The sequence below is a fragment of the Marmota marmota genome, unplaced genomic scaffold, assembly GCF_001458135.2.
Source record: "Marmota marmota marmota unplaced genomic scaffold, marMar, whole genome shotgun sequence".
Classification (NCBI taxonomy): domain Eukaryota; kingdom Metazoa; phylum Chordata; class Mammalia; order Rodentia; family Sciuridae; genus Marmota; species Marmota marmota.
In genome coordinates this window covers 10,174,630-10,184,659 of record NW_025999998.1, presented here as the reverse complement: position 1 = coordinate 10,184,659, position 10,030 = coordinate 10,174,630, and the positions used below count along the sequence as shown (strand labels likewise).

The following is a 10,030-nucleotide window of genomic DNA, read 5'->3' as shown; positions in this document are numbered from 1 at the left end:
CCCCCTAACCCCCTCCCATCTCTCTCCCCCTACTCCTATCCAGCTCATAGCAACTTTTCAAGCCAGAGAAGGTTTCCAGGTAAGAGGATAAATTTTCCTTCATATCTTAAAACATGAAATTGTGAAATATTTCATCCAGTGAAAAGCATGGGAATTCCAAGGTGGGTGACCTTCCTTGGGTCTGGCATCTTTTGGATATCTAATACAGATTGCAGACCTTCTCCCTTCAACAATTCATGCATACTGAGGTAAGGTACCACTCCCTTTGGTTTGGAGGTTCCAGGAACCCTTTAAAGGTTTCCTGTGCTGTTTTGCCCTTTGTCTTGTGCTCCTCACATTCTCCAGTATTTCTCTTGCATTTGGATCCTATGGAGCTAGGAGCTAGTTTTCATATCTGTTTGGTAAACATGTTTCTTGCCAAAATAATAGTATGGAAAGACAAAAGAGAGATGGATACCAGCAACGTGAATAAGGCTCATCACATCAGACGTGATGGTTTCTTTGCTGATAGTGATGTTAGATTGTCTTTGCAATGAATGATACTTTCCAGCTCACTAGCACAACTGCTATAACTTTTCCTAAAACTTGCACTGTGCTACACTCTGTTCCTTTCAACATGTCTGTTTCATGGTCATCCCCAAACTGTCTTTATTATGTTCCTTCATCCTGCTTCCTGGAAGAGCACAGCTCTCTTATGTGACAGGCCTAGGCTCAAAATGAAGCCAGGCCAGTATTTTTTGTGCTTCTCAACAAAAATAGGGTCTTTGATTGAGTGTAGGTAATGTCATCTTAAATGATATGAGGGTTTGGAGAATGGTCTTGTGCAGTGGCATTCAAATCAACTGTGAACACAGATACCACTAGGCTTTCCTGGAGACTTTCTGATCAGTAGCCCAGGACAGATTTTAGGAATATGCATTTCTACTATGTTCCCTGGTACTACTGCCATGACTCGTCTAGAGCAAAACATTGCTTAGAGAAAAAGCATCCTATAAAGCAGCATCTCTCATAACTGGAATCACTTGGGGATGTATGTCAAAAATATAAATTTCAACCCCATGCCGAACTCATAAAATCTGAATCTTGGGGGAGAGTTTTGGGTGCTATGTTATCAGATTTGGGGGAGATACTGTTGCTATTGGCTAAACCCTAATGGAGCATTGCTTGTTTTCAAACAACCCATGGGACTGTAGAATTTAATCTCTACTCAATTATCGTTTCCTTATCCATTCATGCTTTGATCCTGTGACCCTGCTTAGTTCCTAGAAGCATACCTAAGTGAGGGAGAAAAATAAATATGCATTTTTTAGGAAGTTCTTTGTCAGTGGTGATTCTGCTGGCCCTGGGAGTCGGCCTTGTTGAAACACAGGTTCAGCCTCTTTCTGACTCAAGCCCAACCTTTGCAGCCTGGGTCAGGCGGGCATGAAGCCTTTCCTCTGCTAGATTCCATCCTTGTACTTTTCCTATTGTACGGGAGTAGAGGCTGCCCTCACACCCTTTTGAAGGGGGAAAGGAAGAGGCAGGGCCTCTGAGTGAGGAGGAAGGGTTTCAGTTGCAGCTGTGGGGTCCGCTTCCCCAGTCTGTTGGTTTTCCCCAACTGAACAGTTCACAAGTGGCTGATGGCATTTGAACTGGACCTCAGAGGACACTATTGTAGCGTCTCTGCTTGAAGTTGCTGAGGATGGTCCATTAGTCCTCCCTCTGGCTCCTTCCCCTGCTAACCAGGGAACAAGGCTCTCCTACCTGGGCATGGCCTGTCATTGGTCAGACTGTCTCCACATAGCTATTCTCCAAGCATCCCTTAGTAGGATGGGAGCTAGGAGGAAACAAAATTTTTAGTCATTTTTATTTTTTTAGTACCGGGAATTGAACTTAGGGTGCTTAACAACTAAGTCGCATCCCCAGCCCTTTTTGTTTTTTCTTTTTTCTTTTGAGATAGGGTCTTGCTGAGTTGTTAAGGTTTGGCTTGAACTTGTGATCCTCCTGCCTCAGCCTCCCAAGGTACTGGGATTACAGGCTCATGGCACCACACCCAGCCATTTCCAATTTTCAAATGATAACTCCACCACAAGTTCAGCTCCCCCCTTCCCCTGCCTTTTTAAATCTTTGAGTTGAACCTCTGGCTATAACTTTTCCTGAAACCTTGTGCTCTGGAATTTGCCAAGCCAAGCTTGATTCCAATCACCAGAGCTGTGAGAGTACTGTGCTTGTCCCAGGAGGAAAAAACAAAAAAATGACAATTAAAATATTCTTTTTTCTTTTTAAGTCTCCATATTTAAAAAGGGAAAAGCTCAAGTGAGATTTATTTAAACTAGAGGAAAGTAACATTCAAGATTTGCTAAACTGCCTGCCTGACTTGTGGAGAGCAGTTTGACCTTGAGTGTGATTGGGGCACTGTAGATGTTAGACTGAACTTCGTCATTGTGTTTAAAAACATATAGATTACTCTCAAGGTTTTAAGTGTACATTACAATGCTGATTGTTAACTATGTATGCACAGTTGTATAATAGATCCCTAGACTCCTCTTTTCATCTTCAAAATCCTTTTTGCATCTTGCAGGACTGAAACTCTGCACTCATTGAAGAGTTCCCTACCTCTCCCTCCCTCCAGCCCTTGGCACCAGTGTTCTGCTTTGTTTGTATTGTATTTGTATTTGTTTGGTCACTTTAGATAACTCATGTAAATGAAGTCATGCAGTATTTGGCTTTATTTGGCTTTCTGTGATTCGTTTATTTCACTTTGCCTAATGCCCTCAAGGTTTATCCATATTGTAGCTTACATGTATGGTCCACATGTGTATCCTAGCCATAGGATAGGATTTCCTGTACCATCCTGCCATGTGCATAGACCACATTTTCTTTACTCATCTGTCAGTGGACATGGAGGTTGTCATCTACAAGTTGGCTAACAATTCTGTAGTGAATACAGGGATACAAATATCTGTTCAGGTTCCCGTTTCAGTTATTTTGGATAAATACCAAGAAGTGGGATTGTGGGATCATACAACAGTTCTATTTCTTATTGGGAGGGACGGGGGTGGGGACTTCCGCTACAGCTGCATCATTTTGCAATCATGTGGCTATTGTACAAACATTCCAGTTTCTCCACCTGTTACCCACACATGTTATTTTCTGTTTTTGTTTTTTTTGGGGGGGGAGGGGGCGAGGTTAGCGGCCATTCTAACAGGTGTGAGGTGGCATCTCATTGTGGTTTTAATTTAGTTCTGTCTCTTTAAATCTTTGAATTTAGCCTCTGGTCATAGCTTTTCCCAAAAGCATTTTCAGCGGAAGTGCACATGCTATTCTGGTAACACAGTTTAACATTGTGAGAACTTTGGTTGGGCAGCAAATCAAAAAGTACCTCTTGGCTTAGGCATTTGACCTCTTTGAGTCTACCTTAAATTAGTGGGAAGTTTTATGTTCTTGGGAAAACACAAGAAAATGTGGAAAATTCCTGTTTAGCACAGCCAAGCCCTTCTGCTATATACAGTAGAAAATTGTTTTTAAAAAATATTTTAAGTGAAATCGAAGGGCTGATCTTATCTGGGAGATCCTTATGAGGGGTCTGAATAACCATTCTTGGAATATCCAGTGTGTCCTTTCCCCAGGATAGTATCACGTTTGAGAACTTTAAACCTCACAAAGGGAAGAACAGAGTCTGACTTTTGTTTTTGTTGTTGTTTGTTTTTCCGTGGTGTTGGGGATTGAACCCAGAGTCTTGTGCAAGTGAGGCAAGCACTCTACCAGCTGAGCTGTATCCCCAGCCCCCAGAGTCTGTTTTGTTAACCATTGTAGTGCCTAAAACCATCAGTTTCACGCTGTGCATGTTCAGTATATGTATAATTTTTTGTAGTTGTAGATAGACAGCATGCCTTTATTTTATTTGTTCTTTCTTTTTTTCTTCATTTTTATGTGGTGCTAAGGATAAAATCTAGTACCTTACAAATACTAGGCAAGTGCTGTGCCACTGAGCCACACCCTCAGCCCTCAATACATTCTTAATAAATGAACAAAGCCAGGCTCACTGAGGGATGTTTTCTGATCACTTGGTATCATTTTCTTAAAATCAGAGGACATTCTTGGCTCTTGAAATCTTAAAACTTAATTCCCCCCACCCCAATTAATTTGTCTTGTGTTTTTGAGAACCTCTGGTGTACATCAGAGTCACTCAAAAGGTTTTTAAAATACAGATTGCTGGGCCCCATCTCCAGTAGATCTGTCATGGTCCAAGAATTTGCATTTCTTACAGAATCCATGAAGATAATGCTAATGCCACTTTTCTGGGGGCTGTACTTTGAGACCTACTATTAAAGAGTCTTGGAATGTGGTATTGGTCCCCATTTACATGGTAACAGTCCCAATAACATTATTGAGCAATATAAGAGTAGAGAAGAAAGACCACGTTAGAATCCAATTCCAGAGGAATTAAAGGGGAAATGTCTGCTGAAGCAGTAAATAAGAACTGTCTCTTTAAAATAGGAAATGAAGGAAAAAACTTTCAAACTACACCAAACTAATTTTTTTACATCTGTGCAGTTACGTTTTTGTCCTTTAAAATGTTTGAATACACTAAGGTACTGATAATTTAACTCAAACTGCAACCAAAAGTAATTCTTAGCAAGAGCAAGACTTCACTGATGAGGCCATATTTGTAAAATCAAGGCTTAGATTCCTACGAGGGTCTGTTTTCCCTAAACCCTTGACATATGAACCAAAGCAAATCAGTAAAATCGATATCCTCTTACCCCATCAAGCCATACAATTACTTGCCTCCGAAGTCAACAACAGCTGTAAAGATGGTAACTGACAGAGGAAGGAACCTTAACGATTTCACTTTTCATTGGGATGCTCTTACCCAGGCTGTCTATTGATCCTTCTTTTTTTTTTTGCAACACAGCAGCTGGCTTTCAGCCTCTGTTGTCATGATCTGATAAACTTTCACCATAGAAAATTTCCTGGAAAGAAGCTTTGCAAGCGTCAGTTCTCATTAAGTGTTCAGGAAGCTGTGTGGGTCCCAGCCACGCAGCTGGGAGCAGAGCCAGGTGCAGCTCCGAAAGCATTCGCAACCTTCCGGGTGGTTCTAACCTGCTTGCTGGCAGCACAGCCCTTGTGCGCACTCTTGAAAAGATGCCCTGTCCTTTCATGACATAGAGTGGGTGAGCAGTGAGGGTCTGTGAGGAGGTGGGACACATCCATGCCTGCTTTGGGGCAGGAAGAGGCAGGTCTTATCATGAATACTATTTTCAAGATAAGTGAGTAATTGGCTTTTAGTACAGTTAATCCATTAAGCATGCTGTGAATGTAAATATTCTTTAGACCCCCAAGTGCAGATCTCTAGTTAATGTTGGAGGAAAGGGTGAGTGGATATCTGCTTTGTTCACTGATGTATATCCTAAATGCCAAAACCAGAGCCTGGCACATAATAAGCATTCATTTAATGAATAAACGAATGAACATATTTGCTGTTGCTTCTTCCATATTTTTCTTTTCATTGTCTGCATTTTAATTTGTTCTTGTGATAAAAGTATCTCCTTTAGGTTTTTATACCCCAAGGAATAAAGTTGGGTGGGGGGGAGGGGAGAGAGAGAGAGAGAACGAACGAACGAATGAACACTATTTGGACAAATATAGCATGCAATTTCTATAATAGGCAAATCCAGCCTTTTCTGTACTTTAGAAATGAAAGCCAATATCCAGGTAAGATTCTAATTTAGGTCTTGATCCATATTTGAGATTTCCCTCCACCTCTTCTCCACTCATACTGAGAAAATGATCTGCTGATTTTGAAAAGGGTTGGGTCACATAGGTAATTTGGTTACAAAACAAACCAAGAGCTAGTTAATATTATCTCCATTCTCACTGTGGCAGGAGCCAATATTGGAAATCACCGGAAGATAACCTGACGATGATCTGTGGCCAAAGTTTACACTTCAGCATACTATTAATTTAGATTACTTTTAATTAAGTTGTTGACTGACTTTGCAGAGTCTACAGGAATATGTGGACAATCATACTTGATAACAATAAATTAGAGAGATTTTGGGGATATCTTCTGGAAAGACTGACTTATTTAAAGGAATAAATGAACTCGTGTGTGTGTGTGTGTGTGTGTGTAAATGTACCAAATACAGTGCCATGCACGTGCTTGGCAGTTCTCTATCACTGAGCTGCATCCCCAGCAGCTCTGCATTTTTTATTAGGATTAAGGTGTGTGTGTGTGTGTGTGTGTGTGTGTGTTTAACCTTTATTTATTTATGTTATGCAGTGCTAAGGTGTTAACACAAGTGCCTCACATACGCTCTGTGAGCGCTCCACCACTGAGCTGTGATACCAGCCACGTGTACCAGTGTTTTTCAGTTTGGCTTTTCAAGACTCTAGTTCCTTTAAGTTCCTCTTAAGCACCAGGAGCTTTGTGTCATCTTTACTTCAGGCAGTTTACCTCATGCTCCAGCCTCGGCACCTATTTGCCATGCACCTTCTCTGTCTGTCTTTGAATGGGCCATTTCTTTGCAAAATGTCTTCTACCTTCCGGCCCTGAAGAATACTCATTTTTTAATACTTAAGCCACTAGGTCTCTTATTTGAAATACATTTTTTTTCCTGGTCATTTCTACCCATTTTGGGCAAAATAAGACTATGAATTGGAACTGAACTGTGTGTACGCTGTTCTAGTGTTTTCTCTTTAGGAGACTGCGTGCCTCGAGCAAGAGTGTGTGAATCTGTAGGGAAGGTACAATGTCTTAATCCATCTTATGTCTCCAAAATGGAAACAATAGTGCCCAGAGCAAATCCTTATTATATTGTAGATCTTTAGAATGTATTAAGGCAATTAATTAAAATATTCACATAATCATATAAAATATCAAAGAAATTTGCCTCCATTAATAAGAGCGGTTATGTTCAGGCTGCAAAATTAATTTTTTTGGCAGGTTCTGTCTTTTCCAGATTTTAGGCAAAGTGAATTATATTGCTTTCTTAATTTTATTAAGAAAAAATATTATATGTAAAACAGATTCTAGAACTTTCTCAACACAATTTTGCTTCTTCTTTCATGATTGTTGTTCTGGGTGACTAGATTCTTATTCCAACTGCCCTAGCTCTATCAATTTTTGAAACTCCTGTCATCCCATTTAGAGCCTTCCACTTGTCCTCAGTGGTCAGAATGCCTCCCCTACTACCCTATTGAAAAAATACTTGCTTTTTGGGAAGACTTTATACGAATGTCATTTGTTTCTAAGAAAGAGGGTTGAAAATGAAGTAAATTCCATGTGCAGTCTAGAATAGGGGATGGTAGATAAGTCCTGAGACAGTTGTTCTGCATGGCATAAGTACCTCCTCAGGCTCTTAGTTTAAGATTAAAAATACAATTGCTTTAAGGCTGGGGTTGTGGTTCAGCGGTAGAGCGCTTGCCTGGCATGTGTGGGGCCCTGGGTTCGATTCTCAGTACCACATATAAATAAAATGACTACAACTAAAAAATAAATATTTTTAAAAAATACAATTGCTTTAGGGCTGGGGTTGTGGCTCAGTGGTAAAGCTCTCACCTAGCACATGTGAGGCACTGGGTTCAACCCTCAGCACCGCATATAAATAAATAAAATAAAGGTATTGTGTCCCCCTACAACTAAAAATTTTTTAAAAAATACAGTTGCTTTAAAAACTTATTACAGAAAATTTTGAGACATAACTTGCAGTCTCAAGTGTTTTGAGCAAAGATCCTTTCAGTAAGCATATGCATCCCTACAGTGACTACCTCAAAGGGATGTCAGTCATTTGTGCATGTAAGATCTCGGGTTAAGACTATAGTGCTTTCACTCTGACTCACAGAACCACAAGACAAGAGCGTGGACTCCAGAGTCGAACTTTAAGTGTCTGCTCTGATATGCTAGCCATGTGAGCATGGCAAATCCAAGCCTCCTTGCCCCTCAGTTCCCTGTCTGTAAAGTGGAATAGGGCTTTTAGTATTTGCAAGGTTGTTGTGAATTGTTTTTGTTTGTTTGTTTGTTTGGTTGGTTGGTTGGGTTTTTTTTCGTTTTATTGATTTTATTTTTTAAATACATGATAGTGAAATGCATTACAATTCTTATTATACTTATAGACTATAATTTTTCATCTTTGTATATAGAGTATGTTCACTCCAATTCATGCCTTTATACATGTATTTTGGGGTTTTTTTTGCATTACAATTCTTATTACACATGTTGTGTTTTAAGTTTGTTTTTAAAAAGTCTTAGAGTATAACATAATTTCATAGATTCTAAGATGCACATTTTTGAGATTTTTAACAATTTGATTCAAGCAGGTATGAACTCCCATTTTTACCCCGTATACATATTGCAGATTCACATCGGTTCCACATCCACTTTTTTACATACTGCCATACTAGTGTCTGTTGTATTCTGTTGCCCTTCCTATCCTCTACTATCCCTGCTTCCCTCCCCTCTCCTCCCATCTTATCTCTCTACCCCATCTACTGTAATTCACTTCTCCCCCTTGTATTATTTTTCCCTTTCCCCTCACTTCCTCTTGTATGTAATTTTGTATAACCCTGAGGGTCTCCTTCCATTTCCATGCAATTTCCCTTCTCTCTCTCTTTCCCTCCCCCCTCTCAACCCTGTTTAATGGTGATCTTCTTCTCATGCTCTTCCTTCCTATTCTGTTCTTAGTTGCTCCCCTTATATCAAAGATGACATTTGGCATTTGTTTTTTAGGGATTGGCTAGCTTCACTTAGCATAATCTGCTCTAGTGCCATCCATTTCCTTGCAAATTCCATGATTTTGTCATTTTTTTAGTGCAGAGTAATACTCCATTGTGTATAAATGCCACATTTTTTTTTTATCCACTCATCTATTGAAGGGCATCTAGGTTGGTTCCACAGTCTAGCTATTGTGAATTGTGCTGCTGTGAACATCGATGTAGCAGTATCCTTATAGTACGCTCTTTTAAGGTCTTCATGGAATAGTCCGAGAAGGGCAATAGCTGGGTCAAATGGTAGTTCCATTCCCAGCTTTCCCAGGAATCTCCATACTGCTTTCCAAATTGGCCGCACCAATTTGCAGTCCCACCAGCAATGTGCAAGTGTACCCTTTTCCCCACATCCTCGCTAGCACTTGTTGTTGTTTGACTTCATAATGGCTGCCAATCTTACTGGAGTGAGATGGTATCTTAGGGTGGTTTTGATTTGCATTTCTCTGACAGCTAGAGATGGTGAGCATTTTTTCATGTACTTGTTGATTGATTGTATGTCCTCCTCTGAGAAGTGTCTGTTCAGGTCCTTGGCCCATTTGTTGATTGGGTTATTCGTTATCTTATTGTTTAATTTTTTGAGTTCTTTGTATACTCTGGATATTAGGGCTCTATCTGAAGTGTGAGGAGTAAAAATTTGTTCCCATGATGTAGGCTCCCTATTTACCTCTCTTATTGTTTCTCTTGCTGAGAAAAAACTTTTTAGTTTAAGTAAGTCCCATTTGTTGATGCTTGTTATTAACTCTTGTGCTATGGGCGTCCTATTAAGGAATTTGGAGCCCGACCCCACAGTATGTAGATTGGAGCCAACTTTTTCTTCTATCAGATGCAGAGTCTCTGATTTGATATCCAGCTCCTTGATCCATTTTGAGTTAACTTTTGTGCATGGCGAGAGAAGGGGATTCAGTTTCATTTTGTTGCATATGGATTTCCAGTTTTCCCAGCACCATTTGTTGAAGATGCTATCCTTCCTCCATTGCATGCTTTTAGCCCCTTTATCAAATATAAGATAGTTGTAACTTTGTGGATTAGTCTTTGTGTCCTCTATTCTGTACCATTGGTCCACCCGCCTGTTTTGGTACCAGTACCATGCTGTTTTTGTTACTATTGCTCTGTAGTATAGCTTGAAATCAGGTATCGCTATGCCTCCTGATTCACACTTCCCGCTTAGAGTTGCTTTTGCTATTCTGGGTCTTTTATTTTTCCATATGAATTTCATGATTGCTTTATCGATTTCTACAAGAAATGCAATTGGGATTTTGATTGGCTTTGCATTAAACCTATA

The 10,030-nt window shown here is 40.0% G+C and overlaps 1 protein-coding gene across 3 annotated transcripts in view; it reads left to right on the top strand.

The window, feature by feature from the left end:
• Kank1 (KN motif and ankyrin repeat domains 1) overlaps positions 1–10,030 on the top strand; it is a 198,353-nt gene that overhangs the window by 126,913 nt on the left and 61,410 nt on the right. The gene's annotated exons all lie outside the window — the stretch shown is intronic.